Source organism: Carcharodon carcharias, chromosome 14, assembly GCF_017639515.1.
Source record: "Carcharodon carcharias isolate sCarCar2 chromosome 14, sCarCar2.pri, whole genome shotgun sequence".
NCBI lineage: Eukaryota > Metazoa > Chordata > Chondrichthyes > Lamniformes > Lamnidae > Carcharodon > Carcharodon carcharias.
Genome location: NC_054480.1, coordinates 1,995,701 through 2,010,267, shown reverse-complemented (window position 1 = coordinate 2,010,267; position 14,567 = coordinate 1,995,701). Strand labels below are relative to the sequence as shown.

Genomic DNA, 14,567 nt, shown 5'->3' with positions numbered 1-14,567 from the left:
GGAAACAACTGAAACATCCAGTGCAACCAAATCAGAGAAAACAGCAAACCCTAAATCATGTGAACTTGCAGCTGACGTTTGTATTTAAAAACTAACCAGTACACATATCACTTCCTCTCTTGTTAAAGGGACTTCACATATCATAGAAACAATCAGCAGTGAAGACTAGTTAGCCACAAATTCTTCATTTTCAATTGGTTTATTTATTGGGTATGGTCATGTAGCAGCTACATTACTGCATTAGTAATCCAGAAAATTAATTCCCAGTTTGAAAATTTAAATTTCGTAAAAAGTCCGGAAATAAAAAGCTGAGAAAGCTAAAACAGTGACCATGAAGCAGTTGGAATGTCATAATAATCCAACTGGTTCACTAATATCTTTAAGGAAGGAAACCAGCCATCCTTACCCGGTCTGGGTCTCCATGAAACCCCAATCCTACACAAACATGGTTGACTCTTAACTACCTTTTCAAGTGACTTAGGTCAGGTAATTAGTTGTATTAACCTGCTACAAGGGTCAAAAACTTGGGAGTCCCCTACCCAACAACATTGTTGGTGCAGCTTCACCACATGGACTGCAGCAGTTCAAGAAGGTGGCCCACCAGCATGCACTCAATGCAATTAATGATGCACAATAAAAATTGGCCCTGTCAGTGATACCCACTTGGTAGAATTAATTTTTTTAAAAACATATCAGTTATTCCACATGCCACTTCATAGATGCCAGCATCACTTTTCTCTTTAATTTTGTTGTTTTGTACCAGCTGTTTAATCAAGGCAGCTCAGTAACCAATATCTGGGTCAATGCGATGTGGCCCAGTTACTGGGAAAACTAGAAAAAAACAATCATTACTGGGAGAAATGACAAGAGGCAGAACTCCATTGGAAAAATGAGATTAAGGGAATCTATAAAATAAACCAAATCTCGTGGCAAAACCTCCCCTTGGTTAGTAAATTCTGGAGCTTTTGCGAACAAGTTTCCACATTTCAATTCATCATCCAAATACATTGGTACAACCCTAAACAAAGACACAAATAACTTCCTCTGTGACTGTCCCCAACTTCTATGCAGCCTTTGACACAGTGACCCACAACATTTTCCAGCATCTCTTCTCCATGCTACTTCGTGGGGCTGGCCTTGCTTGGTTCTGCTCTTCTCTAACCATTGTAACCAGTGGCATCTCTATCACTGGTTTCTCTTACCAGTTATGAGCCACGTAATTTACAAAATGAGTCTTATTGACCCGGTTCCATTCCAATCTGATCCATCTTGGTTTTTGACCAGGTTCTAACCCAGCCAGATGTGTCACAGGTCTGATCCTGGCTCTCTCTGGCCTGGTCAATCCAGATTATTTTTGTCCCAGGCCACTCTGTCTTGTCCCAGTCTGGTCCTTTCCAGGTTTTTTTTTGTTTATTCATTCATGGGATGTGGGTTTTGCTGGTTGGGCCAACATTTATTGCCCATCCCTAATTGCCCTTGAGAAAGTGGTGGTGAGCTGCCTTCTTAAACCGCTGCAGTCCATGTGGTGTAGGTACACCCACAGCGCTGTTAGGGAAGGAGTTCCAGGTTTTTGACCCAGCCACAGTGAAGGAACGGCCGATATATTTCCAAGTCAGGATGGTGAGTGACTGGAGAGGAACTTCCAGGTGGTGGTGTTCCCATCTATCAGCTGCTGCCCTTGTCCTTCTAGATGGTAGCGGTCATGGGTTTGGAAGGTGCTGTCTAAGAAGCCTTGGTGAATTCCTGCAGTGCATCTTGTACAAGGTACACACTGCTGCTACTGTGCGTCAGTGGTGGAGGGAGTGAATGTTTGCGGATGTGGTGCCAATCAAGCGGGCTACTTTGTCCTGGACAGTGTCAAGCTACTTGAGTGTTGTGGGAGCTGCACTCATCCAGGTAAGTGGGGAATATTCCATCACACTCCTGACTTGTGCCTTGTAGATGGCGGACAGGCTTTGGGGGAGTCAGGAGGTGAGTTATTCGTCGCGCATTTCCTAGCCTCCGACCTGCTCTTATAGCCACAGTATTTATATGACTAGTCCAGTTCAGTTTCTGGTCAATGGTAACCCCCAGGATGTTGATAGTGGGGGATTCAGTGATGGTAATGCCATTGAATGTCAAGGGGCGATGGTTAGATTCTCTCTTGTTGGAGATGGTCATTGCCTGGCACGAAAGTTACTTGCCACTTGTCAGCCCAGGACTGGATATTGTCCAGGTCTTGCTGCATTTGGGCATAGACTGCTTCAGTATCTGAGGAGTCACTAAAGATGCTGTATATTATACAATCATCAGCGAACATCCCCACTTCTGACCTTGTGATGGAAGGAAGGTCATTGATGAAGTGCTGAATATGGTTGGGCCGAAGACCTTTCTATATCCTGGTCTATTCAGGCTCTCTCTGTCCTAGGTCTCCTTGTCCCAGGCCATTCTGTCCTGACCGATCCCAGGTCATTCTATCCCGCTACTGTCCCTCCCAGCCCTGGTGTATTCAGGGTCTTTCTACAGGGGTCCACCATCTGGAGGTCTTTCCTAGTCTCCCCAACCCGTGTCCCCTTGCCCCGGGTCTCCCCAACCAACATCGCCCTGCCTTGGGCCACCCCGGATCCCTCTGCCCCGGACAATCTTGGGTCTCCCTGCCTCGGGTTAACCCTATCCTGGGCTATCCTTCACTCGGGTCTCCCTAACCCTCTCCCGGACCATCCCTTGTCCTGGGCCAACTCTCTCCCGGACTATCCCTGTATCAGGTTATCCCTCTCCCGGACTATCCCTTGTCCTGGGTAATCCCTCTCCCGGGCCATCCCCATATTGGGTTATCCCTCTCCTGGGCTCTCCCTATCCCGGACTATCCCTATCCCAGGTTCTCCGTCTCCCAGGTTACCCCTCCCCCGAGTTATCCCAGGTTCTCCGTCTCCCTCCCTCGGGTTCTCCCGGTCCCTGTTTCCCCCTCCCCCTCCCCCCCAGGGTGTAGTTGAGGCGGATTCTCTACAGGTTCTCCCTATCCCGGTCACTCCCCCGGGTTCTCCCTCACTGGGGTTATCCCCCCGGGTCCCCCCTATCCCGGTCACTCCCCCGGGTCCCCCCATCCCTCCCCCGGGTTCTCCCTCACCGGGGTTATCGCCCCCAGGGTGTAGTTGAGGCGGATTCTCTACAGGTTCTCCCTATCCCGGTCACTCCCCCAGGTTCTCCCTCCCTCCCCCGGGTACCCCCCCCACCCCCTCACCTCCAGGGTGTAGTTGAGGCGGATTCTCTGCAGGTCCCCCCCCCCCCCCCACCTCCTCCTTCCCCCCCCCTCACCTCCAGGGTGTAGTTGAGGCGGATTCTCTGCAGGTTCCCCCCTCCCTCCCCCGGGTCTCCCCCCCCCCTCACCTCCAGGGTGTAGTTGAAGCGGATTCTCTGCAGGTTCCCCCCTCCCTCCCCCGGGTCTCCCCCCCACCTCCTCCTCCCCCCCCCTCACCTCCAGGGTGTAGTTGAGGCGGATTCTCTGCAGGTTCCCCCCTCCCTCCCCCGGGTCTCCCCCCCCCCTCACCTCCAGGGTGTAGTTGAGGCGGATTCTCTGCAGGTTCCCCCCTCCCTCCCCCGGGTCTCCCCCCCCCCTCACCTCCAGGGTGTAGTTGAGGCGGATTCTCTGCAGGTTCCCCCCCCCTCCTCACCTCCAGGGTGTAGTTGAGGCGGATTCTCTGCAGGTTCCCCCCTCCCTCCCCCGGGTCTCCCCCCCACCCCCCTCCCTCCCCCCCCCCCCCCCCCCCCCACCTCCAGGGTGTAGTTGAGGCGGATTCTCTGCAGGTTCCCCCCTCCCTCCCCCGGGTCTCCCCTCCCTCCCCCCCCCCCCTCACCTCCAGGGTGTAGTTGAGGCGGATTCTCTGCAGGTTCCCCCCCCCCCTCCTCCTCCTCCCCCCCCCTCACCTCCAGGGTGTAGTTGAGGCGGATTCTCTGCAGGTTACCCCCCCTCCTCCTCCCCCCCCCTCACCTCCAGGGTGTAGTTGAGGCGGATTCTCTGCAGGTTCCCCCCCCCCCCCCTCCCCTCACCTCCAGGGTGTAGTTGAGGCGGATTCTCTGCAGGTTCCCCCCCCCCCCCTCCCCTCACCTCCAGGGTGTAGTTGAGGCGGATTCTCTGCAGGTTCCCCCCCCCCCCCCTCCCCTCACCTCCAGGGTGTAGTTGAGGCGGATTCTCTGCAGGTTCCCCCCCCCCCCCCTCCCCTCACCTCCAGGGTGTAGTTGAGGCGGATTCTCTGCAGGTTCCCCCCTCCCTCCTCCTCCTCCTCCCCCCCCCTCACCTCCAGGGTGTAGTTGAGGCGGATTCTCTGCAGGTTCCCCCCTCCTCCTCCTCCCCCCCCCCCTCACCTCCAGGGTGTAGTTGAGGCGGATTCTCTGCAGGTTCCCCCCTCCCTTCCCCGGGTCTCCCCCCCACCCCCCTCCCTCCCCCCCCCCCCCCCCCTCACCTCCAGGGTGTAGTTGAGGCGGATTCTCTGCAGGTTCCCCCCTCCCTCCCCCGGGTCTCCCCTCCCTCCCCCCCCCCTCACCTCCAGGGTGTAGTTGAGGCGGATTCTCTGCAGGTTCCCCCCCCCTCCTCCTCCCCCCCCCTCACCTCCAGGGTGTAGTTGAGGCAGGTTCCCCCCTCCCTCCCCCGGGTCTCCCACCCCCCCCCTCACCTCCAGGGTGTAGTTGAGGCGGATTCTCTGCAGGTTCCCCCCTCCCTCCTCCTCCCCCCCCCTCACCTCCAGGGTGTAGTTGAGGCGGATTCTCTGCAGGTTCCCCCCTCCCTCCTCCTCCCCCCCCTCACCTCCAGGGTGTAGTTGAGGCGGATTCTCTGCAGGTTCCCCCCTCCCTCCTCCTCCCCCCCCTCACCTCCAGGGTGTAGTTGAGGCGGATTCTCTGCAGGTTCCCCCCCCCCCCCCTCACCTCCAGGGTGTAGTTGAGGCGGATTCTCTGCAGGTTCCCCCCCCCCTCCTCCTCCTCCCCCCCCCTCATCTCCAGGGTGTAGTTGAGGCGGATTCTCTGCAGGTTCCCCCCCCCACTCCTCCTCCCCCCCCCCTCACCTCCAGGGTGTAGTTGAGGCGGATTCTCTGCAGGTTCCCCCCTCCCTCCCCTCACCTCCAGGGTGTAGTTGAGGCGGATTCTCTGCAGGTTCACCCCCCCCTCCTCCTCCCCCCCCCTCACCTCCAGGGTGTAGTTGAGGCGGATTCTCTGCAGGTTCCCCCCCCCCTCCTCACCTCCAGGGTGTAGTTGAGGCGGATTCTCTGCAGGTTCCCCCCTCCCTCCCCTCACCTCCAGGGTGTAGTTGAGGCGGATTCTCTGCAGGTTCACCCCCCCCCTCCTCCTCCCCCCCCCCTCACCTCCAGGGTGTAGTTGAGGCGGATTCTCTGCAGGTTCCCCCCCCCCTCCAGGGTGTAGTTGAGGCGGATTCTCTGCAGGTTCCCCCCCCACTCCTCCTCCCCCCCCCTCACCTCCAGGGTGTAGTTGAGGCGGATTCTCTGCAGGTTCCCCCCTCCCTCCCCCCCCGCACCTCCAGGGTGTAGTTGAGGCGGATTCTCTGCAGGTTCCCCCCTCCCTCCTCCTCCTCCCCCCCCCCTCACCTCCAGGGTGTAGTTGAGGCGGATTCTCTGCAGGTTCCCCCCCCCTCCTCCTCCCCCCCCTCACCTCCAGGGTGTAGTTGAGGGGGATTCTCTGCAGGTTCCCCCCCCCTCCTCCTCCCCCCCCTCACCTCCAGGGTGTAGATGAGGCGGATTCTCTACAGGTTCCCCCCTCCCTCCCCCGGGTCTCCCCCCCCCTCACCTCCAGGGTGTAGTTGAGGCGGATTCTCTGCAGGTTCCCCCCCCCTCCTCCTCCCCCCCCTCACCTCCAGGGTGTAGTTGAGGCGGATTCTCTGCAGGTTCCCCCCCCCTCCTCCCCCCCCCCCCTCACCTCCAGGGTGTAGTTGAGGCGGATTCTCTGCAGGTTCCCCCCCCCCCTCCTCCTCCCCCCCCCTCACCTCCAGGGTGTAGTTGAGGCGGATTCTCTGCAGGTTCCCCCCCTCCCTCCTCCTCCCCCCCCCCCTCACCTCCAGGGTGTAGTTGAGGCGGATTCTCTGCAGGTTCCCCCCCCCCCTCCTCCTCCCCTCCCCCCTCACCTCCAGGGTGTAGTTGAGGCGGATTCTCTGCAGGTTCCCCCCTCCCAACCCCCCCTCACCTCCAGGGTGTAGTTGAGGCGGATTCTCTGCAGGTTCCCCCCTCCTCCTCCCCCCCCCTCACCTCCAGGGTGTAGTTGAGGCGGATTCTCTGCAGGTTCCCCCCCCACCTCCTCCTCCCCCCCCTCACCTCCAGGGTGTAGTTGAGGCGGATTCTCTGCAGGTTCCCCCCCCCTCCTCCTCCCCCCCCTCACCTCCAGGGTGTAGTTGAGGCGGATTCTCTGCAGGTTCCCCCCTCCCTCCCCCCCCCCCCCCCCCCCCCCTCACCTCCAGGGTGTAGTTGAGGCGGATTCTCTGCAGGTTCCCCCCCCCCTCCTCCTCCCCCCCCCTCACCTCACCTCCAGGGTGTAGTTGAGGCGGATTCTCTGCAGGTTCCTCCCTCCCTCCTCCTCTTCCCCTCCCCCCTCACCTCCAGGGTGTAGTTGAGGCGGATTCTCTGCAGGTTCCCCCCCCCCTCCTCCTCCCCCCCCTCACCTCCAGGGTGTAGTTGAGGCGGATTCTCTGCAGGTTCCCCCCCCCCTCCTCCTCCCCCCCCCTCACCTCCAGGGTGTAGTTGAGGCGGATTCTCTGCAGGTTCCCCCCTCCTCCCCCCCCTCACCTCCAGGGTGTAGTTGAGGCGGATTCTCTGCAGGTTCCCCCCTCCCTCCCCCCCCTCACCTCCAGGGTGTAGTTGAGGCGGATTCTCTGCAGGTTCCCCCCCCCCCCCCTCACCTCCAGGGTGTAGTTGAGGCGGATTCTCTGCAGGTTCCCCCCTCCCTCCTCCTCCTCCCCCTCACCTCCAGGGTGTAGTTGAGGCGGATTCTCTGCAGGTTCCCCCCTCCCTCCTCCTCCTCCCCCTCACCTCCAGGGTGTAGTTGAGGCGGATTCTCTGCAGGTTCCCCCCTCCTCCTCCTCCCCCCCCTCACCTCCAGGGTGTAGTTGAGGCGGATTCTCTGCAGGTTCCCCCCTCCCTCCTCCTCCCCCCCCCCTCACCTCCAGGGTGTAGTTGAGGCGGATTCTCTGCAGGTTCCCCCCTCCCTCCTCCTCCCCCCCCCCCTCACCTCCAGGGTGTAGTTGAGGCGGATTCTCTGCAGGTTCCCCCCCCCCTCCTCCTCCCCCCCCTCACCTCCAGGGTGTAGTTGAGGCGGATTCTCTGCAGGTTCCCCCCCCCTCCTCCTCCCCCCCCCTCACCTCCAGGGTGTAGTTGAGGCGGATTCTCTGCAGGTTCCCCCCTCCCTCCCCCCCCCTCACCTCCAGGGTGTAGTTGAGGCGGATTCTCTGCAGGTTCCCCCCTCCCTCCCCCCCCTCACCTCCAGGGTGTAGTTGAGGCGGATTCTCTGCAGGTTCCCCCCCCCCCCCTCACCTCCAGGGTGTAGTTGAGGCGGATTCTCTGCAGGTTCCCCCCTCCCTCCCCCCCCTCACCTCCAGGGTGTAGTTGAGGCGGATTCTCTGCAGGTTCCCCCCCCCCCCCTCACCTCCAGGGTGTAGTTGAGGCGGATTCTCTGCAGGTTCCCCCCTCCCTCCTCCTCCTCCCCCTCACCTCCAGGGTGTAGTTGAGGCGGATTCTCTGCAGGTTCCCCCCCCCTCCTCCTCCCCCCCCCTCACCTCCAGGGTGTAGTTGAGGCGGATTCTCTGCAGGTTCCCCCCCCCCTCCTCCTCCCCCCCCCTCACCTCCAGGGTGTAGTTGAGGCGGATTCTCTGCAGGTTCCCCCCTCCCTCCCCCCCCCCTCACCTCCAGGGTGTAGTTGAGGCGGATTCTCTGCAGGTTCCCCCCCTCCCCCCTCACCTCCAGGGTGTAGTTGAGGCGGATTCTCTGCAGGTTCCCTCCTCCCTCCTCCTCCTCCTCCCCCCCCTCACCTCCAGGGTGTAGTTGAGGCGGATTCTCTGCAGGTTCCCTCCTCCCTCCTCCTCCTCCTCCCCCCCCTCACCTCCAGGGTGTAGTTGAGGCGGATTCTCTGCAGGTTCCCTCCTCCCTCCTCCTCCTCCTCCCCCCCCTCACCTCCAGGGTGTAGTTGAGGCGGATACTCTGCAGGTTCCCCCCACCCGCTCCCTCCCCCCCCCTCACCTCCAGGGTGTAGTTGAGGCGGATTCTCTGCAGGTTCCCTCCTCCCCCCCCCCCTCCTCCTCCCCTCCCCCCCTCACCTCCAGGGTGTAGTTGAGGCGGATTCTCTGCAGGTTCCCTCCTCCCCCCCCCCCCCTCCTCCTCCCCTCCCCCCCTCACCTCCAGGGTGTAGTTGAGGCGGATTCTCTGCAGGTTCCCCCCCCCTCCTCCTCCCCCCCCCTCACCTCCAGGGTGTAGTTGAGGCGGATTCTCTGCAGGTTCCCCCCTCCCTCCCCCCCCCTCACCTCCAGGGTGTAGTTGAGGCGGATTCTCTGCAGGTTCCCCCCTCCCTCCCCCCCCTCACCTCCAGGGTGTAGTTGAGGCGGATTCTCTGCAGGTTCCCCCCCCCCCCCTCACCTCCAGGGTGTAGTTGAGGCGGATTCTCTGCAGGTTCCCCCCTCCTTCCCCCCCCCTCACCTCCAGGGTGTAGTTGAGGCGGATTCTCTGCAGGTTCCCCCCCCCCCCCCCCTCACCTCCAGGGTGTAGTTGAGGCGGATTCTCTGCAGGTTCCCCCCTCCCTCCTCCTCCTCCCCCTCACCTCCAGGGTGTAGTTGAGGCGGATTCTCTGCAGGTTCCCCCCCCCTCCTCCTCCCCCCCCTCACCTCCAGGGTGTAGTTGAGGCGGATTCTCTGCAGGTTCCCCCCCCCCTCCTCCTCCCCTCCCCCCCTCACCTCCAGGGTGTAGTTGAGGCGGATTCTCTGCAGGTTCCCCCCTCCCCCCCCCTCACCTCCAGGGTGTAGTTGAGGCGGATTCTCTGCAGGTTCCCCCCCCACCTCCTCCTCCCCCCCCTCACCTCCAGGGTGTAGTTGAGGCGGATTCTCTGCAGGTTCCCCCCTCCCCCCCCCTCACCTCCAGGGTGTAGTTGAGGCGGATTCTCTGCAGGTTCCCCCCCCACCTCCTCCTCCCCTCCCCTCACCTCCAGGGTGTAGTTGAGGCGGATTCTCTGCAGGTTCCCTCCTCCCTCCTCCTCCTCCCCCTCACCTCCAGGGTGTAGTTGAGGCGGATTCTCTGCAGGTTCCCCCCTCCCTCCTCCTCCTCCCCCCCCCTCACCTCCAGGGTGTAGTTGAGGCGGATTCTCTGCAGGTACCCCCCCCCCCCCTCACCTCCAGGGTGTAGTTGAGGCGGATTCTCTGCAGGTTCCCCCCTCCCTCCTCCTCCTCCCCCCCCCTCACCTCCAGGGTGTAGTTGAGGCGGATTCTCTGCAGGTTCCCCCCTCCCTCCTCCTCCTCCCCCCCCCTCACCTCCAGGGTGTAGTTGAGGCGGATTCTCTGCAGGTTCCCCCCCCCCCTCCTCCTCCTCCCCCCTCACCTCCAGGGTGTAGTTGAGGCGGATTCTCTGCAGGTTCCCCCCTCCCTCCTCCTCCTCCCCCCCCCTCACCTCCAGGGTGTAGTTGAGGCGGATTCTCTGCAGGTTCCCCCCCCCCCCCCCGCACCTCCAGGGTGTAGTTGAGGCGGATTCTCTGCAGGTTCCCCCCTCCCTCCTCCTCCTCCCCCCCCCTCACCTCCAGGGTGTAGTTGAGGCGGATTCTCTGCAGGTTCCCCCCTCCCTCCTCCTCCTCCCCCCCCCTCACCTCCAGGGTGTAGTTGAGGCGGATTCTCTGCAGGTTCCCCCCCACTCCTCCTCCCCCCCCCTCACCTCCAGGGTGTAGTTGAGGCGGATTCTCTGCAGGTTCCCCCCTCCCTCCTCCTCCTCCCCCCCCCTCACCTCCAGGGTGTAGTTGAGGCGGATTCTCTGCAGGTTCCCCCCTCCCTCCTCCTCCTCCCCCCCCCTCACCTCCAGGGTGTAGTTGAGGGCGGATTCTCTGCAGGTTCCCCCCTCCCTCCTCCTCCCCCCCCCTCACCTCCAGGGTGTAGTTGAGGCGGATTCTCTGCAGGTTCCCCCCTCCCTCCTCCCCCCCCCTCACCTCCAGGGTGTAGTTGAGGCGGATTCTCTGCAGGTTCCCCCCTCCACCCCCTCCCCCCCTCACCTCCAGGGTGTAGTTGAGGCGGATTCTCTGCAGGTTCCCCCCTCCCTCCTCCTCCTCCCCCCCACTCACCTCCAGGGTGTAGTTGAGGCGGATTCTCTGCAGGTTCCCCCCTCCCTCCTCCTCCCCCCCCCCTCACCTCCAGGGTGTAGTTGAGGCGGATTCTCTGCAGGTTCCCCCCCCCCCTCACCTCCAGGGTGTAGTTGAGGCGGATTCTCTGCAGGTTCCCCCCCCCTCCTCCTCCCCCCCCCTCACCTCCAGGGTGTAGTTGAGGCGGATTCTCTGCAGGTTCCCCCCTCCCTCCCCCGGGTCTCCCCCCCCCTCACCTCCAGGGTGTAGTTGAGGCGGATTCTCTGCAGGTTCCCCCCTCCTCCTCCCCCCCCCTCACCTCCAGGGTGTAGTTGAGGCGGATTCTCTGCAGGTTCCCCCCTCCTCCTCCCCCCCCCTCACCTCCAGGGTGTAGTTGAGGCGGATTCTCTGCAGGTTCCCCCCTCCTCCTCCTCCCCCCCCCTCACCTCCAGGGTGTAGTTGAGGCGGATTCTCTGCAGGTTCCCCCCTCCCCCCCCCGGGTCTCCCCCCCCCTCACCTCCAGGGTGTAGTTGAGGCGGATTCTCTGCAGGTTCCCCCCCCCTCCTCCTCCCCCCCCCTCACCTCCAGGGTGTAGTTGAGGCGGATTCTCTGCAGGTTGCTCCCTCCCTCCTCCTCCTCCCCTCCCTCCCCTCACCTCCAGGGTGTAGTTGAGGCGGATTCTCTGCAGGTTCCCCCCCCACCTCCTCCTCCCCTCCCCCCCTCACCTCCAGGGTGTAGTTGAGGCGGATTCTCTGCAGGTTCCCCCCCCACCTCCTCCTCCCCCCCCTCACCTCCAGGGTGTAGTTGAGGCGGATTCTCTGCAGGTTCCCCCCCCCACCTCCTCCTCCCCCCCCTCACCTCCAGGGTGTAGTTGAGGCGGATTCTCTGCAGGTTCCCCCCTCCCTCCCCTCACCTCCAGGGTGTAGTTGAGGCGGATTCTCTGCAGGTTCCCCCCCCACCTCCTCCTCCCCCCCCTCACCTCCAGGGTGTAGTTGAGGCGGATTCTCTGCAGGTTCCCCCCTCCCTCCCCTCACCTCCAGGGTGTAGTTGAGGCGGATTCTCTGCAGGTTCCCCCCCCACCTCCTCCTCCCCCCCCTCACCTCCAGGGTGTAGTTGAGGCGGATTCTCTGCAGGTTCCCCCCTCCCTCCCCTCACCTCCAGGGTGTAGTTGAGGCGGATTCTCTGCAGGTTCCCCCCCCACCTCCTCCTCCCCCCCCTCACCTCCAGGGTGTAGTTGAGGCGGATTCTCTGCAGGTTCCCCCCCCACCTCCTCCTCCCCCCCCTCACCTCCAGGGTGTAGTTGAGGCGGATTCTCTGCAGGTTCCCCCCCCACCTCCTCCTCCCCCCCCTCACCTCCAGGGTGTAGTTGAGGCGGATTCTCTGCAGGTTCCCCCCCCCTCCTCCTCCTCCCCCTCACCTCCAGGGTGTAGTTGAGGCGGATTCTCTGCAGGTTCCCCCCTCCCCCCCCCCCTCCTCCTCCCCTCACCTCCAGGGTGTAGTTGAGGCGGATTCTCTGCAGGTTCCCCCCTCCCCCCCCCCTCCTCCTCCCCTCCCCCCCTCACCTCCAGGGTGTAGTTGAGGCGGATTCTCTGCAGGTTCCCCCCTCCCCCCCCCCTCCTCCTCCCCTCCCCCCCTCACCTCCAGGGTGTAGTTGAGGCGGATTCTCTGCAGGTTCCCCCCTCCCCCCCCCTCCTCCTCCCCTCCCCCCCTCACCTCCAGGGTGTAGTTGAGGCGGATTCTCTGCAGGTTCCCTCCTCCCTCCTCCTCCTCCCCCCCTCACCTCCAGGGTGTAGTTGAGGCGGATTCTCTGCAGGTTCCCCCCTCCCTCCTCCCCCCCCCCTCACCTCCAGGGTGTAGTTGAGGCGGATTCTCTGCAGGTTCCCCCCTCCCTCCTCCCCCCCCCCTCACCTCCAGGGTGTAGTTGAGGCGGATTCTCTGCAGGTTCCCCCCTCCCTCCTCCTCCTCCTCCCCCCCCTCACCTCCAGGGTGTAGTTGAGGCGGATTCTCTGCAGGTTCCCCCCTCCCTCCTCCTCCTCCCCCCCCCTCACCTCCAGGGTGTAGTTGAGGCGGATTCTCTGCAGGTTCCCCCCTCCTCCCCCCCCTCACCTCCAGGGTGTAGTTGAGGCGGATTCTCTGCAGGTTCCCCCCTCCCCCCCCCTCCTCCTCCCCTCCCCCCCTCACCTCCAGGGTGTAGTTGAGGCGGATTCTCTGCAGGTTCCCCCCTCCCTCCTCCTCCCCCCCCCTCACCTCACCTCCAGGGTGTAGTTGAGGCGGATTCTCTGCAGGTTCCCACCTCCCTCCTCCTCCTCCCCCCCTCACCTCCAGGGTGTAGTTGAGGCGGATTCTCTGCAGGTTCCCCCCTCCCCCCCCCTCCTCCTCCTCCCCCCCTCACCTCCAGGGTGTAGTTGAGGCGGATTCTCTGCAGGTTCCCCCCTCCCCCCCCCTCCTCCTCCCTCCCCCCCTCACCTCCAGGGTGTAGTTGAGGCGGATTCTCTGCAGGTTCCCCCCTCCCCCCACCTCCTCCTCCCCTCCCCCCCTCACCTCCAGGGTGTAGTTGAGGCGGATTCTCTGCAGGTTCCCTCCTCCCTCCTCCTCCTCCCCCCCTCACCTCCAGGGTGTAGTTGAGGCGGATTCTCTGCAGGTTCCCCCCTCCCTCCTCCCCCCCCCTCACCTCCAGGGTGTAGTTGAGGCGGATTCTCTGCAGGTTCCCCCCTCCCTCCTCCCCCCCCCTCACCTCCAGGGTGTAGTTGAGGCGGATTCTCTGCAGGTTCCCCCCTCCCTCCTCCTCCCCCCCCCCCTCACCTCCAGGGTGTAGTTGAGGCGGATTCTCTGCAGGTTCCCCCCTCCCTCCTCCTCCTCCTCCCCCCCCTCACCTCCAGGGTGTAGTTGAGGCGGATTCTCTGCAGGTTCCCCCCTCCCTCCTCCTCCTCCCCCCCCCTCACCTCCAGGGTGTAGTTGAGGCGGATTCTCTGCAGGTTCCCCCCTCCTCCCCCCCCTCACCTCCAGGGTGTAGTTGAGGCGGATTCTCTGCAGGTTCCCCCCTCCCCCCCCCTCCTCCTCCCCTCCCCCCCTCACCTCCAGGGTGTAGTTGAGGCGGATTCTCTGCAGGTTCCCCCCTCCCTCCTCCTCCCCCCCCCCTCACCTCACCTCCAGGGTGTAGTTGAGGCGGATTCTCTGCAGGTTCCCTCCTCCCTCCTCCTCCTCCCCCCCTCACCTCCAGGGTGTAGTTGAGGCGGATTCTCTGCAGGTTCCCCCCTCCCCCCCCCTCCTCCTCCTCCCCCCCTCACCTCCAGGGTGTAGTTGAGGCGGATTCTCTGCAGGTTCCCCCCCCCCCCCCCCCTCACCTCCAGGGTGTAGTTGAGGCGGATTCTCTGCAGGTTCCCCCCTCCCTCCCCCCCCCTCACCTCCAGGGTGTAGTTGAGGCGGATTCTCTGCAGGTTCCCCCCCCCCCTCACCTCCAGGGTGTAGTTGAGGCGGATTCTCTGCAGGTTCCCCCCTCCCCCCCCCTCCTCCTCCCCTCCCCCCCTCACCTCCAGGGTGTAGTTGAGGCGGATTCTCTGCAGGTTCCCCCCTCCCCCCCCCTCCTCCTCCCCCCCCCCTCACCTCCAGGGTGTAGTTGAGGCGGATTCTCTGCAGGTTCCCCCCTCCCCCCCCCCTCACCTCCAGGGTGTAGTTGAGGCGGATTCTCTGCAGGTTCCCCCCTCCCCCCCCCCTCCTCCTCCCCTCCCCCCCTCACCTCCAGGGTGTAGTTGAGGCGGATTCTCTGCAGGTTCCCCCCTCCCCCCCCCTCCTCCTCCCCTCCCCCCCTCACCTCCAGGGTGTAGTTGAGGCGGATTCTCTGCAGGTTCCCTCCTCCCTCCTCCTCCTCCCCCCCTCACCTCCAGGGTGTAGTTGAGGCGGATTCTCTGCAGGTTCCCCCCTCCCTCCTCCCCCCCCCCTCACCTCCAGGGTGTAGTTGAGGCGGATTCTCTGCAGGTTCCCCCCTCCCTCCTCCCCCCCCCTCACCTCCAGGGTGTAGTTGAGGGCGGATTCTCTGCAGGTTCCCCCCTCCCTCCTCCTCCCCCCCCCCCTCACCTCCAGGGTGTAGTTGAGGCGGATTCTCTGCAGGTTCCCCCCTCCCTCCTCCTCCTCCTCCCCCCCCTCACCTCCAGGGTGTAGTTGAGGCGGATTCTCTGCAGGTTCCCCCCTCCCTCCTCCTCCTCCCCCCCCTCACCTCCAGGGTGTAGTTGAGGCGGATTCTCTGCAGGTTCCCCCCTCCTCCCCCCCCCTCACCTCCAGGGTGTAGTTGAGGC

General features: G+C 63.1%; 1 protein-coding gene across 8 annotated transcripts in view; it reads right to left on the bottom strand.

Annotated features, from left to right (window-relative positions):
• The window catches only part of rbl1 (retinoblastoma-like 1 (p107)), a 119,697-nt gene extending 108,798 nt beyond the window's left edge, over window positions 1–10,899 (bottom strand). The window contains exon 1 of one of the 8 annotated variants that reach the window (XM_041204572.1): window positions 10,858–10,899. The gene's annotated coding sequence lies outside the window, so the exon portion shown is untranslated. Of the gene's footprint in view, window positions 1–4,143; window positions 4,162–4,274; window positions 4,285–4,845; window positions 4,857–5,333; window positions 5,346–5,836; window positions 5,859–6,874; window positions 6,890–6,939; window positions 6,965–10,857 lie in introns of those variants that run through there. The other 7 variants (XM_041204577.1, XM_041204574.1, XM_041204580.1 and 4 more) reach the window with 7 other exon arrangements.
• Between the last annotated feature and the right edge of the window lie 3,668 nt (window positions 10,900–14,567).